We start from the raw sequence: 21737 nt of genomic DNA on the forward strand, positions 1-21737 counted from the left end.
TTGAGGTATTCTGTAGTTAATGGAGATTTCTTTCTCTAATTCACAGTTAGACTGTTAAGGAAAGGCTTTGAAGCTGGGGAACAACAGTGGTGAGTGATGCTTCCAGCTGCATATTTTGAGCATTATAGAAGATATATATGGATTTGTTGTCTGAAAAAGAGAGAAGGACTGTGCCATGTACAAAATTCCTTCATTTAGTCTTCAGAGGCCACTTTTGTAGATGTGATAGTTAGCTGCCCCTATCCTTTATCTTTTCTAGAAGAAAGGAGCTTCGCTGATTTCTTTGCGGTACAAGCCAAACGCTTTCCAAATGTCAGACTGCTGAAGTGCAAGGCCAAGAGCTGGTCTTTGGAGGGAATGAACCGTAGAATCTAAATCTCACCCTGCTGATCATGCCGTAGGATAGCACCTTGATAAGGCCGTGCATGCTATGTGGGTATTTACTGAAATTCAAAAGACTCAGACTCTCTTTCAGTTTCATCTTTTAATAATTTTAAAAAAGAATGCTTTCCCTCTCAGCATTGGGGGGAGGGATAGCTCAGTGGTTTGAGCATTGGCCTGCTAAACCCAGGGTTGTGAGTTCAATCCTTGAGGAGGCCACTTAGGGATCTGGGGCAAAAATTGGTCCTGCTAGTGAAGGCAGCGGGCTGGACTAGATGACCTTTCAAGGTCCCTTCCAGTTCTAGGAGATTGGTATATCTCCAATTAATTTTTTTTTTTTAGAGCATCTTGTCCATGAACTATTAACAAAAACTTCCAAAACTCCATACTTGTTGAGAGATCTGGTTTTTTTCTGTTTTTGTTTGTTCGTTACTTTTCCTTCTTAGTGTTTATATAGTGTATGGAGTTAGAAATCCCAAATCTTCATGTGATGCATAAAAACAAAGCAGGAATGTTATCACAGTAAAATGCCCAAGGTCAGAGTTTGCCAACAGGTCTCGCAAAAATAAATGCCCTTGACAATATTGGTTGACAAAATGTATCCAAGGAAATGACTTGACACCATGTTTTAGTAGCATCGCTATACTGCTTACACAAAAAGGATATCTACAAGGAGCCTTGGCTGGGCAACATTACGATAAGTGTTCTGCACAGGAATATCTGCAAAGTTCTCTCAGCTGCCTCATAAAAGATTGCCCTTTGTCATACATGGAAAGAATAGATGCCTTGATTTTCCCAGGCTGACTACTCAGAATAAAGAAACTGGTACTTGTGTGTGAAACGACTTTCTTTACAGAGAACAGTCTTGTTAACTATATAAACTGGTGGAGTACTGGCCACTTTTCTGTGGAAGCCTGTCACTGCCTCTGATTACTGGACCTGGTGCTATTGGTTCATTTGGTAGCAGGTGCAAGGGTAGATGTGTTTTTTTGTCTGAACTTACTGATTATGAATAGTTCCTGGTCTATTAAACAATCCCATTTGAGAATTTGCCTCCATGTGCGTGTCTCTTATTTTGGTAAAAGTTTCTCACATTAAATATTATGCAGAAATTCTGCATTGCTTTTTCAATTATTTGTCTGGTTCACCATAGTTATAAGGAGCTTGAATTAAATGCGACTCTAAGCAATTTTCCTGATCTCAGTAAAGAATCTTTATAAGATTAAAGCTTAAGAAACTACTTTTCAGCAGAATGTTTCAGCCGTTGCAAACATGAAATCTGCTCCATGAAAAAGGCTGAATGGGATTTCAAAACCAAAATGTATCACTTTCAATAGGTTATCAATATACATAGACTACTAAGTACTAAATTTTCCATAAACCAGCAAAATCTCTTGGGAGTCATCTTTTTGGAAAGAACAAATATACAGTTGTTTTGTTCATGCTTAGAATCTATAGAGTATACCTATGTGGGATTTATTTTTATTTTTTTAATCCAAAGACTTTCTTTATAGGGCCAATGCAAATGTGCAAAGAATCCAACATTATGAATTTAGTTTCTCTAGAAATTTCTGGGAGAGAACACTCCCTACTTTTGTTACACTGGCTTTGTGCCTCTGATGGTAACCATGACCAGCATTTCAGAGGACCTGATTGGGGCATGATATAACAGCTGTTGGTTTTAGCCTAGAAGAAGGAAAGGGAGAGACTCAGCAAACTTTCTCCTACTTCATTCACTCATCTGTGATTTCCCCCTGTTCAGACAGTTGTGTCCTGTGTTTCTTTTTAGCTCCATTTCTTTTGTCCCCCTCCCAAAGGTATTGAATGTTCCCCCCCGCACACACACCCCCTCAATAATCGGGACAATTTTTCAGTCACTATTTCCTAACCTCTCTTTAGAGTACTTCTGATTGTTAATGTCTCTTCTTAACACGTGGGTGTCCCACAACAGCTCTTCTTTGTTTTATGATTGTTGTCATCCACTGAACACTCAGGAAACAGTACTGACCAAAAGGAGATCCTTAAACCTACCTAGAAAGATAGAATCGTTTGGAACGTTATATCAAAATGCCATGGGCTGGTGATCAGCATCTTGTGAAGAGAGAATTTCTATTTCATCGGATTCCTCTAGGTTCCATAATATAGTTGCAGGGGGATTGAGTTGACTTGTTTGAAAATGGAAAGCAAAAATACCTCAAAAATTGGCTAGAGATGTTCATTTTCCCTTCGTGCATCATTTAAAATGATGCAATCCTAGGTCATAGAGTCCTGGCAAGGTCAGCTAACTATAGTTGTAGATTACGCAAATTACAAAGGGTAACACGTAGTGTTACATCACTGAAAACAACAATTACCTCTACAGTATAGCAAATGGTACGTTTTGGGGCTATTTGCTGATTTGTATTCAGCAGGTCAGCCTCTCTGGGTGAAATTCACCCCTCTGGCCACACAAGGCTCTGTGGATCACTTAAGGCCCACTAAAACTCACGTTCAAAGTTTAAGTAGTGCATAAAGCCTCTACACTTGGATACATTTCACCCTTTGAATTGGAGAGGTTTGCCCTGAGAATGTTCCACAGAGAAGATGTTTTTGTCTTTGCAGAAAATAAGTTTGCTGCTGCTGCAGTTGAAATTAAGAAAGCAGAGGTTGGGCACTTATTGCCCAAGGAGTCTGACAGTCCCAGGGCCATACGTGTTCCCTTTTCTGAAGTAAACGCCATCATGGGGATTACCATGCTGGCCAGAAAGAAGGCACCCTCAAATAAACTTGTACCTTAAGTGTAGGGTCAGCAGGCTGTAGTTATCTAGGTTTTTATAGATGGAGATAGGATAGAGATTGCTTTCAAAATCTAAAGCCATCAGAGGACTAAGGGATTTCAGAGAGGCCCTTGGATGGCAGGTAGGACTCAGAGAAGTGGCACAAGGACCCCAACAGAATGCTGAATGAACTTGATGGATATTTGTACATCTCTTTCCCCTGTTGGGACTGGGCCTTGCCTAGTTTTTGGCCAGACTAGAAGGCAATTTTACGGGGTTGAAAAATGCTATCTACAGTTCACTTACTTTCTGATCTAAGTTATATTCAGGTCTGAATACCCTGGTATTGATTATCATTATTTATCATTTTACAATGCCCAGCGATGCGGTAGGCACCTCACACCATTTACAGAAGACATAATCCCTGCCTTGAGGATCTTACAGGTCAATAGCTGACATGATACAACAAGTGGGGATTGCAACCAATAGGTGGTATGGGGTGCTGTGTGGGTTATAGCAACAAGATTACACAGTTACCAAGATTAGTCTTTCTCCCATGCTGATTCAGTCATCAGGTTGGGTTTTTTAATATTAGCTGATATGATAATAAATCGTTGGCTCACATGTGGGCATTTTAGCAGAATTGAGTCTTCAGGAGGTATTTGAATGAGGATTGTTTAGCAGCTTGGCAGACCAGAAGAAGGAGAGTGTTCCAGGCATAGAGGCCTATATGGAAGAAAGCACAGAAATACTTGTGGGACTATCTTTTTCACTAATGTTTGTGAAACCATCAACTTTATCCACTAGTACATGTAAGACAGATATACTGTGGGTCAAGCCCGCCTGGGATGTAGATGGGGGTTGGAGGCCAGGGTGCTTCTTGTTGCCCCTGGATCTTTTGTGGGGAGGCTCCTGGCAAGGGTGGCTCCCCTGGCTCTGAAGCTGCTGCAGCTTAAACCACTTGCAGGAAGGGCCGGGGACATACAGGCCCAGTGTTTTGAGGGTCGTACAGGAAGGATCCACCCTCAGGCACTTGCCTGGGGGTCTCCTCCCCCATTCTTTTCAGCCTGATGCAACAGAAAGGCATCAGTTCTATTGCATTGGGGGGGGCACTCTCTGCATCCACAGAGATAGTGTGGGATTTGTCCCTGAATGCGCTTAGAAAGCAAACATGGTTACTTCTAAATACAAGAACCAGATTCTGCTACCCTTATTCATACTGAATAGCACTTACCTCCACCAGTCACTGGGACTACTTACGGAGGAAGTGCTATTTAATGTGAGTAAGGATATCAGACTCTGACCATGTGAAAGAATCTGCTTGTCCTGTAAGTGCCCCCTGCTGGCCAAACGTGGCTCTGCTGACACCTGCCTCAGTTTCCCCTTTACTCATGGGCTCCTTACAAAGTCCACATCGTCCAGATATTCGAAACATTTCCCTTCTGAGATTCAGTTTATTAAGACCTGTACAAAGTCTTTCAAAATAGAACTCAAAGAGTATGAAGTCTTCATCCCAGTTTCATTTGGACTTAGCCCCTTGCTCCTAAATGTCTGTCCTCTCTTTAAAATTCATTTCTTCACCTCATTCCCAAACTGGGCGCAGCCCTTCTTCCCTGAGAGTCTGTCTTCCCTTCAGAGTTCCAACACTCTTCTGCTCCAGTTCCTGAGGGTCTGGCTTCCTGCTCTTATAGCACCTCTTGCCTGGAGTTGGGCCTTCTCCACAGGCCTTCCCTGCTAGTGTCTTCCCCCTGCTGACTCACGGCCCTGCAGGAGCCTTCTTACTCCCTGCAGTGTCTGCATGCCTCAGCCAACAACCACCTGCAATTGTCTCCTCCTTTGAAAGACCCAGGTGCCTTCCTTTCAGCCTAATTGGGCAGTAAGTAATCAGTCCAGCTGCATTGGACCCTGCTTGCTCATAAAGGGGCCAGTCACCTGTGACGGGCCCCAAAATATAATCACTGAATTGTTCACTACTTCTGGAATTGGTTGGTTGGTTTATCTGGAGTTGGGCTGGATTTTACTTTTTGCTGTTTTTTATTAACTAAGAAAAATAATCTATAAAAATTAACATCCCCTCCATAGAAGTTGTGAAAAGACAGCTGCAAAACCAGAAATGTTCTAATGTTGTACAACGTGCCTGGTGGGTTTTTTTTTCTGGATTTGTTTTATTTTTATTGATTGTATTTTATTTTTTAGTACAGTATGTTTTTGTCATGTGATTCAAGAGCAGTGATTAGCAGAAACTTGCCATCCCTGCAGATGCCAGGATTACAGGATGACATACTCTCGCAAAATGACAGCATAAACTGATATTTTTAGAACAGCCTGCATCAGTTGGTCTCCCCAATGCTTTCCTCTTTGTATCAACAGCATTAAGATTTTATTACTGAATGAGTCTTTGCAAATTTTCTTTTTCCTGTGAATGAGCTGTAGTGATTCTTTAGAACTGCAGGTTAGCATTTGTTCTGAAATGTCCTACTGCCTAATAACTGTGATAGTTACAGGTTGATTTCTTTTTAAAGAACATTGTGTCTTTTTTTTAATAATCTTTTAAAAACCATAATTTTTTTTTAAAGAGTCAAGCACATAGAGGTTCATTTTAGAAACACAGAGTCATCCAACTGAGTTAAGGCCAAGAGCGGTCTGTTTTTAAAAAACACTTTTTCATGTGAATTCTGTGCTTGATTAAGGTGATGAATTGACAGTTCTGGAGGCTGCTGTTCATTATGTTCACAGACAGGTACAGCACAGACGGCAGCAGTTCAAGCTTCCCCACATAGATACTACAATAGTGAATGCCATAAGAAAGCCTATTGATTGTGCCCTCAGTCTCCAGGAGCATTTAATCCTTGGTCTTCCTACTGAGATGGCCAGCTAGGGTGGCAGTTGTTGTGGGTTGCGTGGGGTGGACATCTGTTGAGTGGTAATTGGACTGAGAGCCCTAAACTCATTTCACAGAGGTCATGGCATAGCCCTGAAGGTCTGAGATCAGTTTCAAGAGAAAGATGCCTTTCCAGATTATTCTAGAAAGAACAGTGGGTGTTTACGCACATTTTCATTCTAGGTTAATGTTTTCTCCAGTCTTTTTTTCTTATATTGCTTCGTTTCAAAATTCTTCTTTTCCGGATTTTCACAGAAAAGTCATTGATTTCAAGAAGAGCTAGAGAAATTTGATGTAGTGGGAGAACCTTCTCTCTGTTGCATTCCTTTTGAGTTTCTGCCCCTATGGAGCTTGTGATAGATGGGATTGTTCCATTCCTCTACCATATCTATAGGGCGTGCCTTCCTTTTAGTGATTTTTGCTTGGCTTATTGACCTGTCATTTTCAATTAACTTCAGCAGAAAATGGGAAGTTTGTATGGCAGGAAGGATCATTTTAAAGAGATGCTCACTACCCTAATCTGACAGAGGAAAAGCAAGTTATCGGTAAATACATGTGGAGTAATGAAGAGTAGATTTCATGTTTCTATTGCAATGTAATCCAGAATTCACTGTCTAGTTCAGCTGACAGTCAGCCAGATACTTTTTATCCTCTCTCACTGCAAAAGTGGCATTAAAATCCTTCCCTCTGCTTCATAGAGGCACTAGGATACCACTTCTTCTTCTTCCCATTAACACATGTAGCAAGACCTGATCTCTCTCATGTTCCAGAGAACATAGGAATTATCTACCATGCCAGCTAGCACACAATGTCTCTTACAGGGCATGATTTCACTATCTTGCAGGCATATCTAAATCCTCTTCCTCCAGGTAACTAACCTGTATGTTTGGTCATCAGCATCGTGCCCTGCAGGGCTGGCTTTAGGCCTATTCCACCAATTCCCCTGAATCGGGCCCCGCGCCTAAGAGGGCCCCGCGCCCAGTGAGAATCCCTTCCCTGGCTAGAGGCGCCTTTTTAATTTTTACTCACCTGGCAGCATTCTGGGTCTTCAGCGGCGGCTCCTTCGCTTGCTCTGGGTCTTCGGTGGCACTTCAGCGGCAGGTCCTTCAGTGCTGCCAAAGACCTGGAGTGAGTGAAGGACCCGCCATCGAAGTGCCGCCAAAGACCCAGAGCACTGCCTGGTGAGTACAAGCCCCACGTGTTTTTTTACGTTTTTTTTTTTTTTTTTTAGTCATCCCTGCCGGGGCCCCGTTGAAACTGTTCGAATTGGGGCCCGCATTTCCTAAAGCGGCCCTGGTGCCCTGCAACTGTAGAATGCCATTAGTGCTCGACATGCAAGTTGAAATCCTCACCCAAGTCAATGGCAAAACTCTCACTGAGTTCAGTGGTGCCAGGATTTCACCCACAGTTGATACCACTGCTCTCCCCCGTATAGCTCTGGGGGGGAAAGGCATAGTTCTGCCCATCGAATTGTAAGATCAGAGGCTTCCTGGATATTGTAGAGACATAATGTCTTGTACTTAAACCTTTTTGAACAGGCCAGTATAGAAGATTAAATACTGGCGTATGTCTCTACGAAACAATTAAATATATTACAGTACTTCTGTTGGAAAGCAAACAGAACTGCATATTGATGTATCTATTTACAAAGTTTTTATACTGGCCACAATGCAATGATATCTTCATAGTACACCTCTACCCCGATATAACGCAACCCGATATAACACGAATTTGGATATAATGCAGTAAAGCAGTGCTCCAGGGGGCAGGCTATGCAGTCCATCGGATCAAAGCAAGTTCGATATAACGTGGTTTCATCTATAATGTGGTAAGATTTTTTTGGCTCCCGAGGACAGCATTATATCGGGGTAGAGGTGTAGATATGATCCTGAATTATCTGTAAAGTACTTGATTCTGCTCCTATTCAGATGAATTGCAAAACTCCCACTGAATTGAGTAGGTCAGTATCCGGTCCAAAAACATTACGGAAATCAGAACCTACATTTTGCTTCCATAATTGCTTGTTTCTTTTCCCAACTCTGCCACTCACTAACTGTGTGACCATGGACAAGTCACTTACCTGATCTGTGTCTCAGTTTCCTCATCTATCAAATGGGTATGTTGATCTTTGTCTGCTTCAGAGGGTATTGTGAAATCTAGTTAATTAAAAGCACTTTAAAATCCTTATAAGGTACTGTAAAGGTGGAAAGTATTATTATTTATTACCTAACTGAAATTAAATTATGAAATACACACAACAGGCCATAATTTCTTCATGGTTATTTATTTATCTACAGCAGGTTATATATACAAAGCTCTGTTGTCTATGGGGGACATGAAAGGAAGAGTCTTCATACACCATGAAGTCCAATATTTAATTATTTTTCCAGTGCAGTGAGTTTCTGCTATGCAAGAATAAGAATTATTATTATAGGAATGACAAGCAGTATCTTCTTCCATAAAGAGAAAGAAAGTAGAATTTCTTCGGTGTGATGTGCCAGAATAATGTGTATTTACTATAGCTCTGGGCAAGTCTTTAATTTCAGAAAGATCCCTCAAGATGATCATATGCATAGTTTGGGTCAACATAAAGTAAAAAACAAACAAATCCCTGCATGCACGGCTGAGCACAGCTTCAGAAATGGAGCTACCAAATTCTAGCCCCCTGTGGTGAGACCAGATACAGTAGTGACTTGGATGTTTTCTTTTGTTTTTTAGTTTGAGAATGACCTCCTGAATAAGCTTATTTCTGTGCAACATCTTACATTCAGTGAAATACATTTCTGAAATATTAATCAGGACTTTAATTGATGCTTTGATGGTATGTTCTACAATGCTATTGCTTTGGAATAGCAGCAGAAGATAGGGGTACACTTTCATATTCCACATGCATGTGTATATACCAACATAGGACCTTCCCAGCTCCCCCGTAGTCCTGTGTTCCACTTAACACTGTCTCCTTAAATTCCGACATTGTTCTTTTTTTGCTCTCTAAACTGGAAAGAAGCAAAACTGGTTTGAGTAAATTTTCAGGGGAAGAAAACCCACTTGGGTAGGAGTATGCCTGAAGTATCAGGCCCTCTGAAGGAGATCTTTAAAATTGCCACTTATCTTTCTTTCTGGGATTGTCCCAATTTTGAAGGAGTTGTCCCTTGCAGAACATTAACAGATCCCAATATAACTTTCAGATACCATAAAGCACTGCCAAATCAAAATGTTACAACACAGTGTCATTTTGATGCAGTGTGATATGTCAGTGCAATGTCATTATGACACATCGTGTCATGACATCAGGATTCCTGATTTTTATTCTGTCAGGCAGACTGTCATGTAGCAACCCTATGTCATCATAGAAGCCACAGCCACAAAAGTTGTCTTCCGTAGTAACTTCAAAATAACGAGTTGGTATTATTCGTCATTGGAACTGTGAATATTAAGGACAGAATGTTAATCTGAAACACACAGAAAAGTATCTCTGGAATAATTCAGAATAAAATTTTACAGCTTTTCTCTGAATCTAACACCTCTCCAAAAGAGTAGACAGTGAAAATATATCACCAGTGAGAAAAATAACAAATATGCTCAAATATTTTTCATTTTAAGAACAGTCCAGTTATTTTTGTTTTGCAGAGGAAAGAATTATCTGTAACTTAAATAAAGATGGTGCAAACTTTGAGCAACAGGTTTTGTGGTTTACTGCTTGCTCCCTTTTCCCCTACTCCTTTAAAATTCAGCCTGTAGCCGTTCAAGCAAGCTGTTGCCCCGTGCATGTTTGTCCACCACAAAGAGATTTGAAATCAAAGATTAGTAAAATAAGCTTCCTGTGCTATCATATTTAATAATTGAGTTTCACAAAATGTCAGTGAATCTGTTGCCTTTCCATGCAGCAGTGAGACAAGCTCTTATTTTGTATCTAGCTACACCAGGGGTCGGCAACCTTTCAGAAGTGCTGTGCCGAGTCTTCATTTATTCACTCTGATTTAAGGTTTTGCATGCCAGTATTACATTTTAATGTTTTTAGAAGGTCTCTTTCTATAAGTCTATAATATATAACTAAACTATTGTTGTATGTAAAGTAAATAAGGTTTTTAAAATGTTTAAGAAGCTTCATTTAAAATTAAATTACAATGCAGAGCCCCCTGGACCGGTGGCCAGGACCCAGGCAGTGCGAGTGCCACTGAAAATCAGCTCGTGTGCCATAGGTTGCCTACCCCTGAGCTCCACAAATGACAGCGATCACCAGAACAGTATGCAAATGCATCAGAATTCATGGACATATGCTATGTCACTGAAGGACAGGGGTTTGTTTCAGTGTTTCCCACCACCTCGTTCTCTGGGCAGATTACTTAACAAGAATTTATAGTAATGTTCAACCCCCAGCTAGAAATACCCACTGAAGATACTAATGTCTGTAATGGAAACCTATGAGATGTGACATTTTCACAATAAAGGCACTTTAGTTAACCACATACGTTAATTAGGAAGTTGTTTTTAGGTTCCCTGGCATAGGAAATGTTAGTCTGTTCCAGTTCCAGGTAGTCTAATTCCAAGATCATAATTATTTCAAGGCCCTTAGAACTCTTCTTTTACAAAGATTGTATTACTGATTGTTATGGTTACCCTATTGATAAACTCACATCCAGTTTCAGCAGGAGCACGTTTGCTGTGCCTTGCACTTGGGGAACATCAGTGCGTCACCTTTCTATTCTGAAGAAGTTTCCAGTGCAGCATAATGAATACCAGTGGGAACCAAAGTGGGAAAGCAGTCTGCATTAGGTAATGCTTTAGAGTTTCCCTCTTGGTGCCTGAGTTGAGATCAGGGCTTGAGGGACTTAATTCCATCTTAATAGTGGTGGAATGATGTTATATAGTGGTAAATTAAATGTTATTGCATAGAGGGAAATCCCATCTCAAACAACCAGGTCACAAAGAGTGCAAAGAGTTCATAACCTGTGAGGAGCAAGCTGGAGTGAATAAAACAGGTGGAGGAGGGGGCAGAATGAAAGGACTGTGCATTGCCACACAAGTTAAATAAATGGAAAATACTGAAGCATTTGATTGATTGATTGATTACCTTGTAGCTTTACCTAGTGGAATTAACAGAGCCATCATCTAGGATTCAGAATGTTAATTGCGTATTATAGAACAGAAAATAGCCTTGAGCTGTCTATAGTCAAAATGAATGTATAGTCGGTGATTTTAAAAAAATGGCCACTATTTTTAAAATATTGCTTGTATGCGCGTGCACACATACACATTCCCGTTTGGTACAGGTTACACACCACTGTGGAAAAAGTCCAGTGGCCCTCTTCTTTACTGTGGACTTCTGTGTGCAGTGGGCCAAAATCAGAGCTATCATTACCAAAGCTGCTACATCTGCTTACACTGGTTCTGAATTTAGTACAGGTGTGTGTGCGTGTTACAGAGTTGTTGGTATTAACTCCGTAGTCAAGGGTGCACTGAGGTTTACACTAACAGTGAGACTGAAATCCCTCAGTGTCACACTTTACTGGTTCAATTTAGTCTCCAAATTTGGTACAGAAACTCTTCAAAGGATCATTGAATTTTCTGTTTGCATAGGAAACATTCAGATATGCTCCCTATTGGAAATTCTGCCAAACCCATGGAACTAGGGAGCCCACCTACCCATAGAAATCAGAGAATTGACTGGACAAATGGGCAGGAGTCCAGGGAGTCAGCTAAGATATCTGCTACTCCAGGGAGTCAGCTAAGATATCTGCTACTCCGGCCCACTACTCACCCACCTACATGGATTCCCCATCCCTGCCACAAAACCCAGCCAATTTCTGACCTTCTCTTCAGCTGCCCTCTACACATGCCCTAACTCCATTAGACTTTTTTTTTTTGCATTGGTTACATCTGTTCACACTTCAGCTTTAATTATTCCTCTTGCCCTGTCTCCATTAGTAATAAGGACTGGGAAATGGTGTGGATGGGACAGCTACCGGTGCCTCGATTGAAGATCGACCAACTTGTCTTCAGAGACTGTATCTCTGTAGCAAACGTCTGTGGTCCTCCAGATGGGGTCCCACCCTGACTGACTGACCGGAATCAGACTGGAACACCTGTTGAGAAGAGGGCTAGGACTTCCCAGTGATGCGGGGGGTGGGGTGAAAAGGAAAGAAAGCCTATTGGTAGTTACAGTTGAGTAGGAGAACTGATCAGCAGAGGGGTGGATGGAGTGTTGAATGATGTAACTGCTTATTTCCCTGTGTTTTAGTGATGGGATATTGCAGTCTAGCCATCTTAACTCAAAGCTAACAAAGTTTATCATAGACGAGTCTATGTATATGATAAACTGTAATGGGACAATGTTAAAATCTAAAGGTTATGAATTTAACCTACTTCTTTCTTTTTGTTGGTGACAATCCAGACAGATGCTACCTTAGCTGCGTATTTCTCTTATTTAACACTGTATCTTTGCTAAGCCTCATTCTAGCTATTCTTTATATTGTCCAGGATATTGTTGGTAGTCTCCAAAGAGTATTTGATGGTGCAAATTTAAAAAATTAGATATGTGATTGTCTATACTTTGTATTTTCTCTTTTGTTCCTACTCTTTCTCAACACAATTTTGAAATATTTTTTCATGTAAATGCTGAGTAATTTACTCAAGACTTGATTCAGTAGTTTGCTTAAGTACATGCTTAACTTTTCAAGTATGTGAATAGTCCCTTTTGAAGTCAGTGGGACTTTTTACATATGCTTAAATGCTCTGCTAAATAGGGAACTTGATGCTGAGGAGTGAGTCTTTTTCCTGTAATGAATTAGCATTTACAGAAGGCGATGGCTTTCAACCCCACCAATACCAAGGAATGAATGAAAAGTGTGAGCAATGAGACCAAAAAGGGGGTGTGCTTCTTGTGCTATATAAACCACTGCCCAGATTATATTGTGAGGTACTAGACCTGGATCACTTTCATCAAATGACCTTTTGTTATGGCATCATCGCACATTTACTAAATGGAATCCCTGCTAGCCAGCCAAATTACTGAATGGCAGACATTAATTTACTCTTTAGAAATGAAAAAATCAATATGTTTATCCATGCAGAAATCTCCTTATTCATCAAATATAGTCTACCTAAAAAATACATTATTAAGGATAAAGCCAAATTTTGATTGAGTGAAACAATAATTCATCTGCTTTCCAAGGCATTCAGAATGAAGTTCTCCTGTAATGGTACAGGGAGCAGCTGTCGTTCTCTTGCTCCAGTAACCAAGAGGCAGAATTAAATTTCTGTCAGTCATTTGGTAGTATAGGAATAGGTCATTTTAGTAAAATGTTATTATAGGATCAGTGTCTGGCAACTTAGAGGGTGGAGACTTAACAATATTCTAGCAGCCAGCAACAGTCACTTGATGACAACATTCTAGTTCACTGGTTGATCTCCTTTATGTTTTTACTCACCCTGGAAATAAGGAACATAGCCAAACTAGATCAGATCAGTGGTCCATCTAGTCCATTCTCCTGCCTGATAGTGACCAAGGCCAGATGTTTCAGAGGGGGAAAACATTTCCTTTTATCAGTTTTCATTTTGTTGCCTTTCAGTTTCATTAAATGCCCCATTGTCCTTTTATTACACAAAACACTAAATAATTTGTGTTGGGTACATTTTCAAAAGCATCTATGTGAACTAGGAGCCTAAACCCCCTTTTCAAAAGTCACCTACGGCCAGATTTTTAAAAGTATTTAGGCCCCTAGCAATGCATATAGGCACCTTGGTGCTTTTGAAAATCCCACTGCATTGTTATGTGCCTAAATACCTTTACAAACCTGGCCCTAAGTGTCTTTGAAAATTGTCCCCTTTGTCTGTACCAGTCATAATTTTATATGCTTCTAGCTTATCCCTTCATATTCCCTAAACGAAATAGTGTCTTTTCAGTTCCATCTGTATAGAATTCTCCCCATATTTCTAATTATTTTCATCTCCTTTCTCTGAATTGTTGGATTAAGGTTCACTTACTCAGCAGATGGGTCTAACCAATATTGTTAAGGCAAAACACTCAGTGAGTAATGATCAGTTACTTATAGGTGGGAAGCTGATGAGGACGATCTCATCACAGTCGACTTCAACATCTGACAATACAGCTTCAACCTCCCTTCGTTACACAAACTTATTTATAACGTTTTGATATCTTTCTTATCCATACTTATTAGTCTCTCATTTCCATGTTAACTCTCCTCTCCCATCTTTTCTAGCTTTTTAGTTATTTTCGCTTTTCTTGTCCTCACAAACATGATTACTCTGCAGTTTCTTACAGATCGGGTGACCATAACTGAACACAGTACAGTAGGTGATGGCATACGATTCATTAATATAATGGCATTAGAACATTTTCTGTATGATTTTCTATCTCATTCTTTATATATCCCAACTTTTTGTTTCCTTTTTTTGACCACAGCTGCACTCTGAGTAGAGGTTTTCATTGAGCTCTTCACAATGACATACAGGTCTTTTCCAATAACTAATTTAAGATCCATCAGTGTCATTTATGCTTGAGGATTAGCCCTGCATATACAGTCCAGCAGCTCCAGCACTGGGGGAGTGTAGAGGTGAGCATTATGCTACCTTGCACACCCCAACTTGCTCTGTGTGCTCCTCAGCTGTAGCTGAGGATGTGGCCTTAATGTTTTTGATTAACGCTGAATTTGTAGGGGCCTTACCTGTTGGTCTACTGGTGGCACGTTGTGCCATGTGGGAGGTCAGAGTTCAGGGCCTGAGCTTTTAGTTCATTGCTCCTTGCATCAGCAGAGTCCAGAAGTACAGACAAAGCAGCACCCTCAATCCCAGGGAGTAAGGGAGCAACTCGTGTTTCTCTTTGGCAGCATCCTCTAGCTCAGTGGTTCTCAAACTTTTTTTTCCACGGACCACTTGAAAATTGCTGAGAGTCTCGGTGGACCACTTAATGATCTTTCCAAATGTTGTTTGTACCGTTAGCACTTTCAGCCAAAGCTCTATACTTAGCTATATTTACAAAAACTTAATAATAATTAACATTTTTTGGTTCTACAAATAAAAGCACACAACTCATATTTTAATGAGTAGTCTTACTTTTCTAATGCGATGGATCTGCCCTCTCTCCCCCGCCACAGCACCCACAGAGCAGAGGCTGGGAAGGAGGGGGGGTCTCTCCCTCTCTCCCTCACCGCAGCAGCTCCCAAGCTGGGTTTGGGAAGGAGGGAGGTCTCTCCCCCGCCACAGCAGCCACAGAGCAGAGGCTCGAAAGGAGGCACGTCTCTCCCTGGCAGCTGCAGCCCTGGAGCTGGGGAAAGTCGCCTCTTTCTCTGGCCACCGCAGCCCTGCACGTCCTGAATTCCCCCTATCCCCTCTTCTCAACCCACTGCCCCCTCCCACCTACCCCCTATTTCCCCCAAGGCCACCACCTCAACCTTACATGTGCGTTTCTCCAGGATACAGGCACCTAATTAGTGGAGCCATGCCTGCACGGCTCCACTAATTAGGTGGGTGGCCCTTCATTCTCTCGTGTGCGGCCACCTAGGCGTGCACCTTAGAGGGAACTATCCGCGGACCACCTGAATGGAGCTTGCAGACCACAGTTTGAGTACCTCTGCTCTAGCTGATGCCTGTAGTGGTATTTACTGTCTGACTCAGACAGAAGTTGTGTCCAGCCCTCTGGTGATGTTGAGAAGGCCCACAAGGGACAGAAGAGAGGAATGGGTAGGCTCTAGTGGATCCTTTCACCAACCATCTGGAAATATATTGAATTTGTAGAAGCTGTATTAGGTTGCCTGCAGTGTTGTTGTAGCCATGTTGGTCCCAAGATGGTAGAGAGACCTAGTGGGTGAGGTAATCTCTTTTATTGGGCCAAATTCTGCTGGTAAAAGTTACCTCACCCACCTTGTCTCCTGATTAGGTTTCTGTCATTCAGACCTGATCCATGGTGTTCTTTAATTAGGGGAGGTTGTTTAGTTTTGGGGAGCCGCTAAACCTGTAAACAATTGCACATTAATCTTTCCATGCCAGAAGCCAGCACTAGCTTGATGCTCAGGGTTGTTATACAGTGCACCATGTTTCCAGCAGGAGAGTGCTAATCTTGCTGGTTCCAAAGGGTTAGTGTTGTCTGTTGATTTCAGGTGGGTTATTTTTTACACCTAATAATCTCGTTTTCTTTTCTTTTGTTCCTTCTTCCTCTCCAGGCCCTTAAACTGACACGAGACCTAAAGAGAGAACCCTTTGCCAAATCTGCTGTCAGCAAGTGGACAGTGATACCGTTTACAGCTTATGATCTTTGTGAACCCTGCATTATTTTCCTAATGAAGCAGAGACTGTTAATGGGCCCCTTACCCAAGCGAAGAGCCTCCTTTTTCGGAATTGAACTCGTTCTAAAGTATGCAAAATCTTCCTTTTATGGGATGGTCAAGCACCTAATGTGGAGACAGTGTTCAGCACCATCCTGTTGAGAACACACTGTGTAGCCTTTACCGTAGTTATTTGTCAATGAGTATGTGGTGTTTCAATATATTAATGGTTTATGGGTTATTTTAATTTGGCTTCTATTTTGAGGGGTTTCCCCATCTCACCCCTCTAACCTTCAGTTTGTTTGTTTTTTTAAAGATGTTTTAACCATTTTCTCTTTCTCTCCTGGTGCATCTGAAATACAGTGTATGCACAATGAAAGGCTATACTAATTACCATTACCCAACATAGCTTCAGACATCAGCACTACCTGAGTATGTAGCATTCATTACACCAAGCAACTGACTGAAGTCCAGAGAAAGGTGGCTTGTGGGTTTTGTTTGTTTGTTTTTTGACTTTTTTTTTTCAAATCTTTTCTTCAATTTAACGGTACATACCTTGTTTTTCATACACATCAAACCAGAGTTGATTACATAACAAGAGAAACTAGTAAGGTTGCTAGTTGCCAGTCCTGTCCAGTGTTTGTAAGGATTGAGTGAGGGTGCCATTTCATAGTGTTTACTGATTCAGCACCTGATTTGATTTGATCGATCTCACCTATTGCATTTTGTTAGCAGAGCTGCCCTTATGGTTGCAGTGAATAGAATTAGTCTGCCTCAGCAGTTTGGAAACTGGTTGATCTTAAAACAAGTAATAAGATAAGCGGTCCACCCAACACAAGTTGAATGTAACCACTTGTAAGGATATGGTTTGAAAAGGAAAGGGAAGTAAAATATATGACGTTGCAGAAAAGATAACTTACAGTATATGCATCAGCTGTGACTTAGAGTAGAGTCATCCGAAGTTCAAATGCAGATGACTGCAGGGTAAGTTATTACATCAGTGATTTTTCTTACATACATATCCTTGATTATTTTTTCCTTCTCACTATGCGTAATCCAATCTGAAAGAAGAAGCTGTAGAGGGAAAGGCAAGAAAGTAATGCTATACAAACAGCTTTTCATATAAGCTTAGATTGTAATTGGATAAATGACACTGCACTGAAAGACAAGGCAGTTTTCTATGTTTTGCTTCTATGGGTTTCTTTTGTAAAATGAATAACAATGAATGAATAATAATGAATAAAAGGTATGGTGCTGCTGTATAGATTCTCTCTATAATCTGGAAAGCTTGATTACTTTTTATTACTATTTGTTTGGGGGGGGGAGAAAGAGGAGGAAACACCAATGGTACATAAGAACTTGGTATGAAGACGCTCTGAATAGGACAGTGTATACATACTTCTCCAAAGTGATATATGAAGACTTTTTTCTTTGCATAAAAGCATTATGCATATAAATATATAAATATATTTTATTATGTACAGAAATGGATCATTATGCATGGATGTTAGGAAAACAAACTAGCATTTTAACCCAAAGTTTCAGTGCATGAGTTTCCACTGACACATGTACCATGCAATGTGGAGTGACTCCCTTTCGCCACCACCACACATGCATGCATACACACACACAAACTCACACACACACATTTGTGGGCCCCATCTTGCTCCTTACTTTCCAGTTCCCTGAAGTAATATTGGTGAAATAACAGCTCCTAGTGTGATGGAAATTTTGTTTTGTATTGTAACCTCCTCATGCTTGTGCTGTTCTATTTTATAGATGAACCTGTTGATTTCATCCTGCCCTTTACTGAATATGTAAACTCTGTGCAGTTGTGATTATAGTAGACCCGTAGCATATCAAGCAGCTAAGAGTTTATCATTTTCATTAAATGAAACAACATTTTTTTAAATTAAGGTGGTCTATTTATCAATGGCAGGGACTAGTTTCTTGTTTTTTTCTTTATCATCAGAATTAGTTGATGATTCACATTACTGATCTCCCCATTTGAGGTGATATTTCGGATAACCAGCTACCCAGTACGACAATGGTGTACAGCAGTCATCTGTTTTAGGGGTCAGTTCACTTACAGGAGTCCAGATGCAGGCACCTTTTACCAAAGTTAGTAAAGAGCTTTATTGCAAGCCTTCACTGTACTCGGTGTGTATAACAGTATCTGTCAGGTTTTTGGTACATCATTAAATGTGAATTAAACTGAGGGTGTTTTTCTTTCTTTGTCTTCTGTGGTATTGTGCTTGTTGATTGACACTTTTTAATCTTAAAGTCTCACTCTCTGATCAATAGGAGGGCTGTGCACGAGTACTCTGGTACAAAGCAGGCTTTGTGGTTATTTCTGGTGTGACATTTTGTTGAACTATCTATTGTCCACTGGAGGATGGAGTACATTGTGGCGCAGTCATAGAGCAAGCAGCAGATTCTCCCCTTCACACGGTCTAATTTAAGGCAGGTTACAAATACATAGGTAGTAGAGAATTATGTTAACGTATCTACCTACCATATATATCTACTGACTGCACCTTTTTTATTTGGATTTCTTGGAGAAATATTGGACTGACCTGTCTGCTGGTGTAACTTAAATAGCATAGTGCCAACAGAAAATTTGGCCCACTTTATAGAGTAGAGTAACAAAACATATTGGGCCAAATTCTGCTCTCACATTACGATGATGTAAATCTAGAATAACTGATGGTAGTGAGTTACTACAGATTTACAGCACTGTCTCTCCCTGATGCACAACCCAAGCGCCCGGGCTGTGCTCTAGGGATCTTCTTGGGAACAGAAACAAGGAATCCTCCTCTCCAGGCCACTCAATAGCTGGTACTCCAGCATCAGAGCAGGAATAGCCTTAGCACTGCCTTGCCTGTGTGTCCCCTCTGCAGCGGGGAATGGCCATCAGATCCACAGAGCAGCAGATCCACTGACCCTGTTCCATCCCCAAATCCCTTCTGGGCAGTACATACTGGAGGTGAGCTCCACGTCTTCAGATATTCAACTCCTGCAACCCCACACTGCAGCAGAACTCCACCTCTTCTTCCACTGCAGGCAGAACCTGCTTGTACCCATTTTGGAGGACAGGATTTATGCCAGTGACCAGGATTTGCCCAATCGTTCACAGTTGCACACAAGGAGATAAGGCCCAATGCTGCAGTCTTTACTCAGATGAAATATCCCATTAAATGGGCTTGCCTGTATAAGGATTGCAGGACCGTGTTGTTACAGTCCTTTGTTAATACCAACAAAGTTCTATTTTGACGTTAATACTACGGCGACAAAGATGAGTAATTTTATTCTTTCTTGGTACGGAACTAATATGTCTGATGGAAGGGAAAGACTGCTTGTTTGAACATAATGGGCCACACTTTGTTACTGCAGTGTTAATGCAGCGTGACGCCCATGAGATCAGTGGAGTTATGTCAGATTTACAAAATATGGTTCACTTTTTTTAGAAAATGAAGAAAACCCAGTAGGTTCAGAGACATCCAATCAATGGCAGAGAAGTTATAGAACCTTCCAAACAAATTAAAATAAAAGCACAAGCAAATAAGGGGCCTAATCCTGCTCCCACTGAAGTTAATGACGAAACTCTCATTGGCTTCCACAGTGCAGTTTTGGGCCCTTAGTGCTGGGGGGGAAACCTGCAGTACCAGGGGAAGGATGGACTAGAAAAACGTCTTGGTTTTTTCTATCTCTAATTTTGGTGGCCAACATTTTCAAACTTAAATATGTGAAGTTAAGCACCTCAGGCTGGAATTTTCAAGGAGCATAAGGGAGTTAGGTGCTTTGCTTTCATTGCTTTTCAGTGGGAGTAGGGTGCCTCACTCATTGAGACCCCTTGGAAAATCCCAGGCCTAAATGTATATTTAGGCACATAAAAAGTGCCCTGATTTTCAGAAGTGCAGAATAGTCACATCTCTTAGAGAATCCAGCGGCAGCCACGGGGACTGAGCACCTTTGCAAATCAGATCACTTATTTAGGTACCAAAGTATGGATTCAGGAACCCCATTTTTGAAACTTTGGCCTTTGTTCCAGGAATATTTTTGAGTATTAGCACCTCCCCACCCCCTCCCACACACACACACACAAAATCATGCCCAACAGATAAAGTCTCAGAACACATGCACAGGTTATTGTTTAAATCTTGTGTTTTAAAACATTCTAAAAAGAGTAATGCTTATGCAGTTTAGACAAGTCTGCTTTTATTTAATTTTCTTTGTGAAATATCTTCTCATATGAATAGCTGGTTAATAGGCCACTACCTAACTCCAGGAATATCCGTACTACTGCTTTACAGAGCTAAATGTTAGGACATATATTGCTCTAAAATGATGTCATTGCTTGGCAATCAGTCTCCTGTAATTGTTTTAGTACATAATGTACACTGGAAATGCCAGCACATGTGCAGGAGGACCAGATGCATTTAGTTAATATGAGGGGGGAAACGATTGTACGTTTTGGCTTCACATGTTAAACTTTTTTTTTTTAAAAAAAGTTGCATGTTGGAAAATAACATGTATACAGTATCTGTAAAACTGTTTTATCTGTTTTTGTTTCACCATGCCAAGCCATATACATTGGAAAAATATTAAATCCACAGCCTTTATGCATGGCTGTCTTTACATACTGAAGAATTGAACAGTATATACTTTTAATGTGGGCTTTCTTGCACTTTCATGTTGCATTCTTACTGAGGATTTTGTAAATTAGATTCTGCCCTGGATGAATATACTACCTTACTACACAAAGATTGGAAACACGCTTGATTTTAAAATCTTCCCCTTTCCCAATGAAGTAGAGATGCAGTGCTTACTCCACTTGGTGTTAGTAGATATTGCCTCGTGTATTCCTTTTTAAATTGTAATCTAGTTTGTAAAAGAGATGGTGCCGCATGTAAATAAAGCATAATGGATCTCTATGTTGAATATGCAGCTTTTTTTGTTGTTGTTCTATTTTATTACATTTCAGACATTTAAACCTAGAAATCTGGAGGGAAAAAATAACTTCTACATTTATCTAAATACAGTTGGGTTTTGTTTGTTTGGTGGGGGTCCAGTTGTTTTACCACCCAACATCGACACTGGTAGTCAGCTTCAAAGCCCATTGAAGTCAATGAGAATGCTTATTTACATAGGCTTCATTGGATCAAGCCTATACTAAAGAAATTATTTAGCCCAGGGATGAGACATTAAGAAGGATAGGGCATAGCATTCTCAGTAGCAATCCCTCGACTCAGGACTATTCATTCCCACCAAAAAAGCAGCTAAACCCAAACCCAGGCACATTTATAAAGTTTCTTATTCCGGTTTTTCCACTAAGTGCAGGCTCTGGGGTCCCTGGGTTCTAATATATATAAAACTAAATCCTGATTTCTGCACCAAAAAAAGTAGCCAAATTTGGTGTAGGAGTATTGCACAGAG

At 40.8% G+C, this 21737-nt stretch overlaps 1 protein-coding gene across 1 annotated transcript in view; it reads left to right on the top strand.

Moving 5' to 3' along the window:
• Positions 1 to 21242, top strand: part of FOXO3 (forkhead box O3) — a 153418-nt gene extending 132176 nt beyond the window's left edge. The window contains exon 3 of the mRNA XM_045009660.1: positions 16200 to 21242. The gene's annotated coding sequence lies outside the window, so the exon portion shown is untranslated. The remainder of the gene's footprint in view (positions 1 to 16199) is intronic.
• The last annotated feature ends 495 nt before the right edge of the window (positions 21243 to 21737 follow it).

The sequence above is a fragment of the Mauremys mutica genome, chromosome 3, assembly GCF_020497125.1.
Source record: "Mauremys mutica isolate MM-2020 ecotype Southern chromosome 3, ASM2049712v1, whole genome shotgun sequence".
Classification (NCBI taxonomy): Eukaryota; Metazoa; Chordata; order Testudines; family Geoemydidae; genus Mauremys; species Mauremys mutica.